This window comes from Marmota monax, unplaced genomic scaffold (genome assembly GCF_021218885.2).
Source record: "Marmota monax isolate L192 unplaced genomic scaffold, Marmota_monax_Labrador192_F-V1.1 WCK01_AAM20220418_F8-fsc00299, whole genome shotgun sequence".
Classification (NCBI taxonomy): domain Eukaryota; kingdom Metazoa; phylum Chordata; class Mammalia; order Rodentia; family Sciuridae; genus Marmota; species Marmota monax.
Window position 1 is genome coordinate 1,366,844 of NW_026694371.1, and position 11,254 is coordinate 1,378,097.

The following is an 11,254-nucleotide window of genomic DNA, read 5'->3' on the forward strand; positions in this document are numbered from 1 at the left end:
GTCCTTCAGGGACCCTCAGTTGACCTTCACAAGAGAATCACAGAGGACAGGGTGGCTGAATCAGGAAGGCTGGAGGGATTTTCAGGTAACTTTAAAATAAATCTCACTGTGGGGAAGTGGGGCAAAGAGGAGGTGAGTCAGATGCCCCTTGGCTACCACTGGACAAAGGGGAGTGAGCAGAGGAAGGGTGTGCCACCCTGCCTGCCTCAAGGTCACCTGGGGTATGGAGCTGGGGCAGAGGCCTTCACAGGCCCACATTCCCAGCTACCTAGACCACTGGACCTTGAACCCAGATTCCTGAAGGTGACAGGAGCCAGGGGCTCACCTCCTGCCAGGTACCATCCTGCATGTTCCAGCTGCTACCAGCAACTCAGGTTTCAAGCTCCAACCAGGTCATCACCCCCTTATAGAAGCTTCCTAGACTTTTTATACCCCAAGTGGGGACGATGTGGTGCCCCATCCATGTTCTACTAACACCTCTTCTTGTTACTTGTCACAAGAACCCAAACTGTCATTCAGTCGCTCAGTGTTTCTCCAGTGTCCCCTGCATGCCAAGTGACATAGAAAGACATAAACTAATCCATGTGAATGAATAGACAGTGACAACCTGAGGCCAGTTCTCTACAGCAAAAATCCTTGGTCCTCTGAGAACAAATAACCAAAAACCAGGCCTGACAGGGTAGTAGAGAGTGCAGGGAGGGCTTCCTCAAGGGGGTGATGGCCCAAGATCTGAAATAGAAGTAGAAATTACTTCTCTGGGCCTCAGTTTCTCCAGCTCTAAAGCAGGGAGATCCTGTGTGTCACCCACCACTGCCCCTACAGAGCCGACCTGGAGTTCAAGTTAAGACAGATGTGGGGACAAGGTGCAGGGAAAAGAACTACATGGAAATGGCCAGCAGCTTTGAGCTTTTTGTCTTGTTATGGGCGAGGCAGGGAGGAGGTGAGAGCTGGGAGGGGTGGAATAGGGCCAGTGGAGGTGGTGAGAAGGGAGGGTTTGGGGAAGTTCAAGGCACAGACTCAAAGACAGTTGGAGGATGGAGCAGGGAGGGGTGGTGTCTCCCTGCCAGACCTGGCTCTTTCCATGGTGTGGCCCAACCTTCTTTTCCTTCTGAATCCTGTCCCCCTCCGTCCCTGCACCCCCAGCTGCTCACAGGTCATTCCTCTGCCTGACCCACACACTCCCGCTGCCTGGCCTTGCTCATGCAGTCCCCTCACTCGATCCCCTCCCTCTCCTATTGGTCTCCCCCTCTGGACGAATTCCCCAGCCACACCCATCTCTTCATTCTTCTCTGAGCCCCCCACCCCAACTTGATGGGTCCCCCCCTTCCAAGCTCCCAGCATCAGGCCTCCCCTGCAGGGTTCTGCACATGAGGCTCTGGAGCCAGATTTCCAGAATTCCAGTCCCAGCTCTTCCAGGCAGGACCTTGACTAACTCATAATTCATGTCCTTTCCCAGAGCCTCACCTTTACCACCAGGGAAATGGGTGATATGATTCCCTCTGTAAATCTATGCAGCCTGGTTCATGGAGGTATTGATGCTCCGAGGTGGAATTCAGGGTTCCTGTAAGGGGGCGCCTTTTGGCACTTAAAGGAGTGGCCCTCGTGGCTCCAAGAACAGAGTTGGTTTTTGTCCCCTGTAAAGTGACCACTATAGGGATGGTCTAGTTAGTGGCGCTGAATATGTCGAAAGCCCCATTTACCCTGTAAATGCTGTCTCATGCTTCTCTTTCCTTCACTTGGGGAGGAGATGAACAGAACCCCAAAGACAGATATGAGATCCGGGAGCTAGTTTGGGCTCCCAGGTTCCTGGATTGCATGGGGACAAACTTACAAGTTGAGGTGGCCTTTCCGAGGGTGGTGATGGTTCCTCCCAGGAGAGCTTCAGGGGTTCTGCACGGTCAGGCTTTGGGGGATGGCATGAATTGCACAAACATCAGTGGTTGCTTGCCCTGGTTTGTATTTTGCCTTCTCTCCCTTGGTCCTCATGGTGGTGCTCTGCCTAGGGGCAGCCACTGGAGCTGTTCTGTCCCAAGCTTGCCCCATGGTGTTCTCTGGTTTGGGGGGTCCCTCTACTTTTTTAGCAGATGCCCATTTCTGCCATGGGAGATGGAAGAACTGGGGACAAATCTGTCCTCCAAGTTGCAATTGAGGCAACTGACACTGGCAGCATTAAGGGGGATGAAACTTGGTTGTCCCATGCTGACTGGGACTGCCTGTTCTTGGGACAAACACTGGTCCCAGGCCCTGGCCTCTGAGTAGCAGCTGCAGAGGCTGATGGACTAGTTGCTCCAGTGGACTTGCAGCCTGGCTGCCAGCAGAATGTGTGTGGGTGCTGGCACGGGCCCCCACGGTGGGATTTCTACGTCTGTCAGCACCAAGGGCTGAGTGGGTTGGGCTGCCCAGGCTGGGGGGCCTGCTATCAATGGTGGGAATGGAGCTACCCCTGGACCTGGAGCTCCCAGGTGTCCAAACTACTGACAGCTGGCAGAGGTGGGGGCTCTGGGCTTCTTCCTGTCAGAAACCCCAGGTGGGATGGTGGCTCCAGGGATGAGGGGCTGCTTCCCACGGGGGAGCGTGTTTCTTTACCTTTCAAGATGGCCGACTGAGGAATCAGACCAGAGACTCTGCGTCTAATAGAAGATAAAGTTGGTCCTCATCTTCATCTCGTGGGGGCAGGCCCCAAATTCCTTAATAAGACTCCTATAGCACAAGAGTTAAAACCAAGAATCAACAAATGGGATGAATTCAAACTGAAAAAGTTTTTTCTCAGCAAGAGAAATAATATGCGAGGTGAATAGGGAGCCTACATCCTGGGAACCAATTTTTACCCCTCAAACATCAGATAGAGCTCTAATCTCTAGAGTATACAAAGAACTCAAAAAGTTAAACAACAAAAAAGCAGATAACCCAATCAACAAATGGGCCAAGGACTTGGACAGAAACTTCTCAGAGGAGGACATACAATCAATTAACAAATACATGAAAAAATGCTCACCATCTCTAGCAGTCAGAGAAATGCAAATCAAAACCACCCTAAGATACCATCTCACTCCAGTCAGAAAGGCAGCCATTATGAAGTCAAACAACAATAAGTGCTGGCGAGGATGCAGGGGTGGGGGGGGTGGGGAAGGTACACTCATACATTGCTGGTGGGACTGCAAATTGGTGCAGCCAATTTGGAAAGCAGTATGGAGATTCCTTGGAAAGCTGGGAATGGAACCACCATTTGACCCAGCTATTCCCCTTCTCGGACTATACCCAAAAGACCTAAGAAGAGCATACTACAGGGACACAGCCACATCAATGTTTATAGCAGCACAATTCACAATAGCTAGACTGTGGAACCAACCTAGATGCCCTTCAATAGATGAATGGATTTAAAAAATGTGGCATTTATACACAATGGAATATTACTCAGCACTAAAAAATAACAAGGTCATGGCATTTGCAGGGAAATGGATGGCATTAGAGCAGATTATGCTAAGTGAAGTTAGCCAATCCCTAAAAAACAAATGCCGAATGTCTTCTCTGATATAAGGGGGGGGGGGGTGACTCAAAATGGGATAGGGAGGAAGAGCATGAGAAGAAGATTACCACTAAATAGGGAAGAGAGGTGGGAGGGAAAAGGAGGGAGAAGGAGAGTTGCAAGGAAGATAGAACGAAACCCTCATCATTATACAGAATACATGTATGATGTTGTGAGGAAGAAAATTTTTTTATTTAGAAAAAAAAAGAATACAAATAATAAAAATTGCTGGTAATGATACATTTATTATGTTGATAACAGAACTCATATATATTCTTTGTGAAATTGTAAATTAATGCAACCAACATAGAAAACAATATGGAGGTTCCTCCAAGGATTAGTAATGGAACCACCATATGATCCAGACATACCACTCCTCAGTGTTAAACCAAAAAAAAAAAAAAAATTAAAGACAGTGTACTATAATGATACATTCATCCCATGTTTATAGCATCAAAAGTTATAACAGTTAAGTTATGCAATCACCTAGGTGTCCGTTTTTTGGGGTCTTCTAGGTATAGAATCATATCATCAGCAAATAGTGCTAGTTTAAATTCTTCTTTTCCTATAGTTATTCCTTTAATTTCTTTTGTCTGTCTAATTGCTCTGGCCAGTGTTTCAATAACTATGTTGAACAGAAGTGATGAGAGAGGGCATCCCTGTCTTGTTCCAGATTTTAGAGAGAATGCCTTCAGTTTTTCTCCATTTAGAAATGATGCTGGCCTGAGGCTTAGCGTAGATAATGTTAACAGTTCCCAATATCAATAGGACATCATCTATGAGCAAGTTTTCATTATTAATACATTTATAGTTAGACTCTATTTCTACAGATGTTGGCTTCAATTATTATTTAAAATATAGTCATTAGTTTCATAAAAGGCATGCCATTTCTGGTGGCATATGGAAAACCGAGGGTCAGGCATAGGACATTATATTAAGGGGGAAAGGAGTGACAGTATGGGGTTAATCTAACTTAGCAACTTTGGAGAACTCTAACGAATAGACAGGGGTAATTTACAGAAGAATGTATACAAACTCCTATCTGTATTTAGAAAATCACCCTACATATAAATAGTAAAAGTTAGGAGGTTGAAAGTGGGATAGGGGGAGGAAGAAAAAAATAACAAGGACAGAAAGAAAAAAAAGTGAGTGGGAGAAAGAAAATAAGAAGAAGAAAAAGGGGGGGAAGTGGGGCATATGCAATTCCTCTATATTATATTATTCTGGTGATTAAGTTGTTAAAGTCCTATTTCATGCAAAGTTCTTGGTTTCACAAATGTTGAGGTTGTGAGGACCAGAGGTTGAAGAGTAAAGGAGATTGGATGAGAAGAGCAAAAAAATAAAAGAAAGAAAGAAAAGTCTCAGAACTCTGTTTTCTTTTCTTGCAGTAGGTGGAGTTGTCTATTCCTGGCTTGAGTCTCTGCGTTCAGGATGGTGGAGGTAGCCAGTGTGAGAGGGCTTGAGCTTCTACCTGGAGCCTCCTTACTCTTAGTCTCTGAGTTGGAAACCAAGTGCCTGTACAGTTGCTGTTACATATTGATAGTTACGCACCGCCCCCCCCCAAAAAAAAAAAAAAGCTTGTGGGAAAAATTTTGAGTTATCACAGCTGGGGTTGGGGAGTTGGAAACCAGGTACCTGATCAGCCACAGAACCACGCTGGTAGCCACGCTCACCGATAGATGGGGAGTAAGGTTTTCCAAAATGGATTCCGTCTGTTTCCCGCATAGGGTATTTGGTGAGGTGGGGGATACTGGGGTGACCTTGTGCTTTGTCCAGAGCTAGGTCTGGTGACCCGCAAGCAAAGCCTCTGTGTTCTGCACCAAGCACCACGCAGCTCCACCTTCCACCTGTGCCGAGCGCCGTGCCTTCCATCTCACTTTATACTTCTTGTATATGCTTTTTTCAGAGAGTAATATTCTGAAAATACAAAATTATTATAACTTGTAGTTAATAACCATTTTCATTTCTTAAGAAATTTTTTGCTATGTGTCAGAAGAATAATATATTGAAATAAATTTTGAATTCATTTTTTTTGGCCAAATTCTTATTATAGAAACAAGATTTGCTCTATTGAGAAATAATGTCCAACCAATTAATGACTATGATATTTTGTTATTAGAAACCTAAAAATTATTATGATACATTCATTGGAAGACTAAGAATTGAAAAGGAGTAAATACAAGACTAAGTTGTACATTATTTATTATGCTACAAATGTCTTAATATCATGAACTTTTAAAGCATAAAGATGAAGATGGACAAATATGCATATAATACTTCTATACACACTAATAATGCCTGCTAATGAAAATGAAGCCATTTAGAAAAGACCTGTCTTTTCATTATGCTAACTATACTGATATATGCAAATGCTTAATTTGTAAACACATTTTCCTGGTATTGTGCATTTAATTTTTATTACATAATGGTAAAAATGCATAACTAATTATTCTTTAATGGTGATTAAAATAAGAGAACCTATCACAAATAAGAAATATTAAAGAAATCTTTAACAGGGTTTGTTCTATAGACAGTGTGTTTGTTTCATTGATATTTTGAATTTAAGCTTGGTAACACTGAAATGGAGCAAGATATCAAACAAGAATATAGACATTATAAATTAACTGATACTATTTTATCCCATGAAAACACTTTCTAGTTTTCATAAACATGTAGTCTATCAATTAAAAAAATTGAATGACTGCTTACAAAATTCCAATTTGTAGATAGTTTAAGCAAATATACATTATTTTAAGTGTGTAATTTTTTATATACTGTGGAAAATTGAAAATTTTCTAACTCCTTCATTCAAACTCAGGGACTAACAGTTTCAAGGACAATGCCCAATTTCAAGTTTGAAAATTTGGAAATCTTGTCTTCCTTGTAGTTATCAAAAATGGTTTATATTTACAGTCAGTTTATATTTACAGAAACAATGCTAATTAATATATTTCAAATGGGTAGTTTTCAACTACAATTAACTGCATTAAATATATTAACAAATAACAGAATTATCAAAGATTAGTAACCCATAAAATCTTGAACAACTGTGAGTCCTGCTCCATGAGTCAGAAAAAAAAAATAGTTCTATTCTTTAATACCCCTTTAAATTTGTTCCATGCCATAAAAATCCTTCAATGACTAGGTTTTTAGATGCTCAGACTCTATAGGATTCTGCAGACAAGTCCAGGCAACAGTAGGCATTTATTCATTTTCTACAGTCTACAGATTCCTAAACGCATGACATTCATTATCATTACATGTATAAATAAAAAGACATATGTATGGTATATATCATTCCTTATCTAAAAAATAAAAATCTGCAATATTCCAAAATCAAAACATTGGAGACCCATTGTGATGCTACAAGTAGAAAATTACACATCTGACCTCCAAGTATGGTCACAGTCAGAATACAGGTGCACTAAATATATTGCATATAATACTAACTTCAGGATATGTGTAAAGGTGTGTGTAAAGTACTCATGCATTTCTTGTTTAGAATTGAGTTTCATTCCCAAGGTAACTTATGTAATTGAAAACATTTCAAAATCTGAGAATTTGAAACCCTTCTCCCAAACATTTCAGCATAGACATTGAATCTATTCAATCATGCAATCTAAGTGCATGGGGTGTAGGTGGATGGGTTTGTGTATGTGTTCCATGAAATCCAGTATTTAATTACTCCCACTGGAAAATTTACTCAGATATATAATCTGCCATAACCCTAATAAAATTTCTAGTTGATCAAATGAAACATTTCTTCCTTTTTGTTTGTTTCCTCTAGAAATTGCTGCTAAAATTATTACAGATTACAAAGGAAAACATTTATATTTTAAATGCTAAAACTAAACAATAAAGTTTTGCTATAATAATAAATGTCTTACTAAGTGGTATAAATAACAAGGATCTACTGGCAAATTATAGATGGGTAACTGCAAAATTTTGGAGCACATATTTAAAGAAATAAATGCCAACGATCATGTGATGCTTCAGTACTACCCAGTCGGAGAGCTGCAAAATGTTCTTTTAAGGTTCCTGTGGTGATTTTGAGCCTCTGTTGCATCATGAGGGGGAGGTTTGGGCTGGATCCACTCATTGTTCTTCTTACTTGGGAAGATCTTCTTCCTCAGTACAAAGTCATACTTGACTCAAGGATTCAGGGAATAAAAGATATTTGCATCATGGGGAATCTTCAGCTCTGGGGAGAGAGGAGAATACAGGTATTAGGTGGCTTTCAACAGATGCACCACAGGACACTCCCAACATCTGAGAGCCTCTGTCAGGAAAGGCATGATCCACAGACCTGCGAGTTCACCAATTCAGCTCCAATACCTACAAAGATGTCCTCAATAGTTCTTCCTGAGGAAAAAATGACTTCAACAGACATAATATCTGCTGCTTTGGCAGAACATTTCAGTTCCTCTTGTATCTGCCATAGGACACTGCAAGGGTTTGCATCCAGAATCTCCTGCAAAAGGCTCAAATGTTGAGTGACTGGTCCCCAATTCAGCAATGATCATAGGTCAGTTTTGGGGGAAGCATTCGATGGTGAGTGCTCTGATGTTATCATGAAATACTCATTCAAGATGAATACAATACTGGGAGGTGGTATGAACTGCAGCTAGTTTGGGCATGGTTGAAGAAAGACCTGCACAGAAGAGAGCCTTTGGTAGGTGTATATTTTCCCAGTTGGCTCCCCTTAATCTTCATTCTCCTAGTAGTATTCCTCATCCTCCTATCTTTCTTTCCCTCCCTCTATCACCCTCATTCTCTCTCTCCTAATCTATGCCCTGATTGGCAAGAGGCTGAGTAACTTTCCACTGCCATACACTTATGTCATTATAGACAGACTCAGTGCATAATCAAATGGAGAGCAATGAGACCCAGAGCCAAAATCCATGATTTCTTTTCTAAGTTATTTTCCTCAAGTATTGTCACAGTGAGAAAAGGCTAACCAATACACATACCACATTTTAGCCATGCTCCTGCCATTGGTGGTGCCTGCCTCCATGTGGTCCAGGCTTCCTAGAATGGATGCCATATCACAAATGCTACCCTACTGAGAACAATGGTTCCAAAGACCAGGGGAGTAACTGCTTTACTTCAGCATTTTGCTATGGCCCAGGGATGCCACAACCCCTAGTGGGTTTCAGACACTCAGCTAGTCCTTCCTCTGAACACCTGTTTCCTGCAGCCTTCCTCTGGCCTACAGCCTGTTCTCAGTCAATGCTGGGCTGGACGTGTGTATCTCTGCTATGATTTCCTTAGCCTACCAAGGCTTCAGCCTTCCTCTTCTGTAAGACTCTACTAACCTAACAAACTTGGTAGATTAATATATGAGATAATTTACCCTAGAATTCCTAGGGGTGGAGTGTTTCAGTGCAGACAGGTTGGGATCATGGCTGCTATGGATGTTTTACTCTCAAAAAAGAAAACAGCAATGGTATTATTTATAGATCAGCTTTGTGGTATACATGCTTAGAAATCCCTCAGATTACTTTAGTTAGGGATAATGATCTCACTATTCTGATCACTTATTGGGAAGCAGACTCTGGCACAGAGGACTTGGGAATTTGTCCAAAGATAGACTATTCAGGCTGTTGCCCAGCCTGTACTTTTTAAAAATTTATTCCTGGTTTTGCTTGCTGGAACACTGACAATACTCCACACAGGCTGTGGTTTTAATGTCATACACAATGCTTTAAATATTGTGCTTCAGGCCAGAAAAGTATCAATTTCATCCTTAGTCCCTGTGTTCCCATCTTCCTCTAAAACCATTCCTATCAGTGGGCTATGGAGCCATCCTGACCCTGAGAGGAAGCTTTCCTCCTTACTCCTCACTGATACCAGCATGGAACGCCTGTTCAGGTCCAGGGAAAAACACATGGTGGGGGTCGCATTAGCCACTGGGGAAGATAATAGAACCTGTAAACCGTTTTTCCAGCCTCAGTGCAGGTTTTCCTGTGCACAACGCCCACCACACCCTGTTTGAGTGTTCTTCTAGGTCAGATACTACTATTTTGAACTACAATTTGTCCTGAGTCCAATTCCAGACCATTGCTCCCTGCCATGAGTAAGACCACTTACTCATGGTCTTCTGAATTCTCCTCCTTTAGCAAGTGTTGGTCCAGAGTCCTGCATATGATTACAGAAGCCCTATCATGGCAGGTCCTGGATCAACATAGGATACAGGCCTTCAGGAAATGGGCCTACCCGAAGGACAGTGGCTACCTGAAGGACAGTGGTCAGGTCATTTGAGTCACCTCAGCTCTAAATAAAAGGATACCATGTCATCACTCTAGTGCCTGAGGGTGGTCTCCTGGTAATCTCGTGGGGTCTTCTGATGGGCTACGAGCCCAATTCTCATACAACACTGTGCTTGTAGCTTCCATTGCCTTGTTTGTGTAGAGTCACATTCCACTCAGAATAAAAGGACCACACAGCCTATGTACAGACACACTCTTCTCCCACCAAGATGGAAGGAATAGACAGTGTCCTCCTATATATCCCTAGTCTACTCTGAGATGCAGGCTGCATTTGTGTGTAGCCCAGGCAGAAGCCCTAGAGGCTTTGATCCTGATTCCCAGGACAAAAACAGACTCAAGGACAAGATCGTGTGTGTGAGTGCTCAATGATAGCCATGAGAGCAACTGGCCTCCTGAGGCTCAGTGCTGACTGGGGTGTATTGGAGCACCTCATTCAGCAAGGGTGATCATTAAAAATGGGATCCTAGAGGTTTAGTTTACACCATATCCATATAAATTCTGCAGAGACCCTCCCAGTTCCTTATTCAAGGGACACAAAGAACCTCATACCAATGTCCTCCATGTGCACCTGCATTCTCCATCCAATACAGTAGATGGGCCTAGGTCCTTTCCTATTCTCATCTCCCACCAATACCTGCCCCTGGACTTCTGGCCTGCCTGCTACCACCAAACATAGACTCCCCCAGACATGGGGGTAGACATACTGGTGCTCTCCCTCCTCTCAGGTCTATCCCTTAACACTGACCTCTCTCTTCCTTGTTTCCATCTATGCTTCCTGACCATTCAGGAGCTCCAATTCTAAAGAGCATGGATAGTCCATGGCATTTGATATGTGTTTGCTCCCTGCCCTGGGTTAAGCATAAGGAGACCTCCCTTCTACTGGTCTTATCAGGACACTCTTACAGTTTTTTCTGCTTTGCTCTTCTAAGCTAATATGAACCAAGAATCTGTCTCCCAAATGCTTGTTTTAGAGGGCCTTGAGGATCTGCTAGTAGTGACTCCTAGGACACTAGGCTTCATGAAGCATTTATTGTCCATAAACCTGTGTCCTCCTTTTGGAGAAAAGGTTCTCCTCCAGGCTGTGGTGATGCTGTCTGTAATTGCAGAGGATACTTCAAGAACTGTGGGGGATGGCAACATCAGCAAACCCAGAAACTGTAAGCCACCCCAGCCTGTCAGTTTGCTCTATAGGGCTTCTAGAACATATAGGAATCTGCGGTTTCTTGCCTCCTTTTGTGGATGTACAGTAGTACTAGAAAAAAAGAGCCAATAAGACCAGTGTTTACCCTCCTTCCTTGATCTTGGCCCACTTGCTGGTGGATCACTTTCCCAGGATGAAGTAATGGTTGACTGGAGAGTTTATGGCACATACGATGTTTCCATTGTCAGGGATCCCATTCTGGGGAGGGAGTGGCAGAAAGGTGGTAGTTGACATTCAAGTAGTACACCACAGGACACA

The 11,254-nt window shown here is 43.0% G+C and overlaps 1 long non-coding RNA gene across 3 annotated transcripts in view; it reads right to left on the reverse strand.

Annotated features, from left to right (window-relative positions):
- LOC124109258 (uncharacterized) overlaps window positions 1–11,223 on the reverse strand; it is a 28,759-nt gene extending 17,536 nt beyond the window's left edge. The window contains exons 1-5 of one of the 3 annotated variants that reach the window (XR_009228918.1): window positions 11,082–11,223; window positions 7,529–7,727; window positions 5,200–5,443; window positions 2,587–2,700; window positions 1,832–1,903 (exon numbers count right to left, since the gene is read on the reverse strand). This is a non-coding gene — a long non-coding RNA (uncharacterized LOC124109258). Of the gene's footprint in view, window positions 1–1,831; window positions 1,904–2,586; window positions 2,701–5,161; window positions 5,444–7,528; window positions 8,171–11,081 lie in introns of those variants that run through there. The other 2 variants (XR_009228919.1, XR_009228917.1) reach the window with 2 other exon arrangements.
- Between the last annotated feature and the right edge of the window lie 31 nt (window positions 11,224–11,254).